Source organism: Haliaeetus leucocephalus, unplaced genomic scaffold, assembly GCF_000737465.1.
Source record: "Haliaeetus leucocephalus isolate CR32 unplaced genomic scaffold, Haliaeetus_leucocephalus-4.0 Scaffold944, whole genome shotgun sequence".
Classification (NCBI taxonomy): Eukaryota; Metazoa; Chordata; class Aves; order Accipitriformes; family Accipitridae; genus Haliaeetus; species Haliaeetus leucocephalus.
Window position 1 is genome coordinate 698,540 of NW_010973380.1, and position 306 is coordinate 698,845.

The window sequence follows — 306 nt, forward strand, 5'->3', positions numbered from 1 at the left end:
GGGGGGGGCCTCCGGGGGCCGGAGTTTTGCGGCGGATTTCGGGGGCGGCCGGGTCTGCCCCCCCCCCGGGGCGCTGCGCTGGGAACCGCGGCCGGGGCCCCCGGCCCCGCGTTTCCGCGCTCTCTCCCTCCTGCCGGCGCTCACTTCTGATGGGATTACGGCTAATTAAAATTTAAAATTCAAATCAACTATCGAAAAGGTCATCTTGAAAAAAAATCCGTAGGCATCTGGTATTTATCCGCTGACGCGCAACTAAAAGATAAATCCGGGGGAGCGCCTCGCCTCTGCTCGCCCCATCCCCGCCGC